The sequence below is a fragment of the Hipposideros armiger genome, unplaced genomic scaffold (genome assembly GCF_001890085.2).
Source record: "Hipposideros armiger isolate ML-2016 unplaced genomic scaffold, ASM189008v1 scaffold_3849, whole genome shotgun sequence".
Classification (NCBI taxonomy): Eukaryota; Metazoa; Chordata; class Mammalia; order Chiroptera; family Hipposideridae; genus Hipposideros; species Hipposideros armiger.
In genome coordinates, this window is record NW_017735074.1 from 3667 (window position 1) to 6295 (window position 2629).

The 2629-nt window shown below is 44.0% G+C and overlaps 1 long non-coding RNA gene across 1 annotated transcript in view; it reads right to left on the minus strand.

The window, feature by feature from the left end:
* The window catches only part of LOC109378799 (uncharacterized), a 4932-nt gene extending 3658 nt beyond the window's left edge, over positions 1–1274 (minus strand). Inside the window, exons 1-2 of the long non-coding RNA XR_002123070.1 lie at positions 655–1274; positions 434–561 (exon numbers count right to left, since the gene is read on the minus strand). This is a non-coding gene — a long non-coding RNA (uncharacterized LOC109378799). The remainder of the gene's footprint in view (positions 1–433; positions 562–654) is intronic.
* Positions 1275–2629: the final 1355 nt, after the last annotated feature.

Below are 2629 nucleotides of genomic sequence, written 5' to 3' on the forward strand. Positions count from 1 at the left end.
TGACCCACACCTGATCACATGAGTGACACCTTTCATACCCAGAAGACCCAACGAACTGACTCACAGACTTGTTGGCAATAATAAACCCTTATTGTTTTGAAGTGGTTTGTTGCTCAGCGATAACTACTGTGCAACATTCATCATCATCACCATCAACTGTGCCTCAGGATTCCAAGGCTTCTGTGAGGGAAGCATAGAAACTAATGCCTTTGAGCATCTACTATATGCCAAACACATGACTTTGTTATGTCATCTTGACCAACTGACAAAATTGAGACGGTTTTTCTAATTTACAGCTGAGGAAAATGAGACTTAGAAAAAAATTAAACAATGATCACAAAGCCACCCAGAAGAGCCAGAATTCCAGACAACAGGGCTCTGAGCACCCGTCACACCAAGACTCCAGCTGGGCCCCTGGGTTCAAGAGACTCACGTGCATGATATTCACACTGTTGTTGAAAATGTTCAAATAGGGCTTCAGTATGTTAAAGTGGAAGGCAGGTGTCAGCATCCGTCGATGACCGCTCCACTTGTCACCAGCACTCAGCACGAGCCCATCCCCTAGTAGAGGCAGCCACAGGGAGTGTGTAAGGGCAGCACCTTCCCCTGGCCCCTCAATGGTGTCCCCAACCCCCTTCATCCATAGTAACTCACCCAGCCAAGGCTTCAGAAACCTGTAGAAGACACTGTTCTTGGGCGCAACGGAGGCTAAGATGAATGAGGACCATCAGAGGCCATGGAGAGGGAGACAGTAAGAACTTTCGGTGGGCGAGGTGGCTCCCATCCAGGGGTCTGCATTCCCCCTCCAAGCCCAGCAGAGCAGGAATGGGACAATTGCAGAAGAAACAGAAAGAAGGGGGGAAGAGGGAAAGCAAGGGGATACCAAATATGGCTGCAGCAGAGTTAGAGAAACGGCAGAGACCAGAGACATATCCCCATATACGTAGACACACCCCAAGATGACACAACATGCCAGCATGCCTTGACATGGCTCCTACATGGTCCAACATGCGGTACACACCTAAGCAAAGCCCAGTGCTCTACAAAACACCTTTACAGAGACCTTGGACACCTTGTCTGCCCCAGCACTCTCTGACATCTGGGATATCTGACATGTCCCCAACATGTGTTAACATGTCCTGACATGACACAAATGCATGACACAACCTGACATGACACAACATAATCTGACATAGATGCAAAGACAATCTGATATGACCTCAGTGTGTCCCACAGATGGGACCAGACAAGACTTAAATGTAGTCCCATTAATGTCACAGATNGTTTATCTTCAGGTAAAGAAACAAGTCACTGGGGGCCAGGTCAGGTGAGTAGGGAGGGTGTTCCAATACAGTTATTTGTTTACTGGATAAAAACTCCCTCACAGACCGTGCCATGTGAGCTGGTGCATTGTTGTGATGCAAGACCCACAAATTTTTGATGAAAAGTTCAAGTTGTTGTTGTCTAGCTTTTTCAAGCAGCCTTTTCATCATTTCCAAATAGTAAATTTGATTAATTGATTTTCCAGTTGGTAGAAATTCATAATGAATAATCCCTCTGATATCAAAAAAGATTAGCAATATCGTTTTGACTCTTGATTTGGACTGAAGGAAATTTTTGAGTTGTGGAGAATTGGCTGACTTCCATGTGCACTTTGACACTTTGTTTATGGGTTGTATTGGTACATCTATGTTTCATCACCCGTGATAAAATGGCCCAAAACATCGTCTTGCCTCTCCAAAAGGTCTTGGCAAACTATGACTCTCCTTTGCTTTTGTTTATCAGTGAGTGCCTTCAGAACCATTTTTGTACACACCTTTCTCATGCCAAGATTTTCAGTTAAAACTTTCCTTACTGTTTCTCTATCAATGTTTTCTTGGTCTGCTATGCTTCTCAGAATCAACTGACAGTTTTGATGCACAGTTTGAGGAATTTTTGCAATGTTTTCATCAGTTCTGCTCATTACTGGCTGCCCTGGCCTCTCTTCATCAGTGACACATTCTCTCCCCTCAGAAAAACGTTTAATCCATTTTTCCACTGCCTTTCTTCATGGCATCATCCCCATAAACTTGAACTAACATGTTCCTGATTTCCACTCTTTCCAAGTTAGAATGAAATTTAATGTTTGTTTATTGCTCTAATTCAAGCTCAGATATTCTGCATAGCACACAAAAACACACAACAACAATAATGAATGCCACTCAGCAACACACTGCCACACATTAACATGAAGACAGCTGTGAAACACTGATACACGAAGGTCATGAAACCTTACCGAGCTGTTTGTACAGTGCTGCCAAAGTAAGGGCATTGTGGGAAGTTCGCGAACTTAATTGTCAGACCTCATAGAAACTCTAAACTTAGTGCTCCCCTCCTTATTTCAACATGCTGCATGAGCAGACAGCCATTCACGTCTACCTGTGTCACCTTATGGGATTTGGTGACTTGGATAAAGAATACAAACCAATAAGAAGCACATGCCATTTGCTGTAATAAACTGTCCTTTGTCTCTGACTCAGGAGTCTCATGTCTTCTGGCAGTCTCCATGAAACAGTGACAAGCTCACTGGTCAGCTTGCAGGCATGGAATAACCCCTGGCACCTGAAAAAATCTCACCTTGAATCCTTCA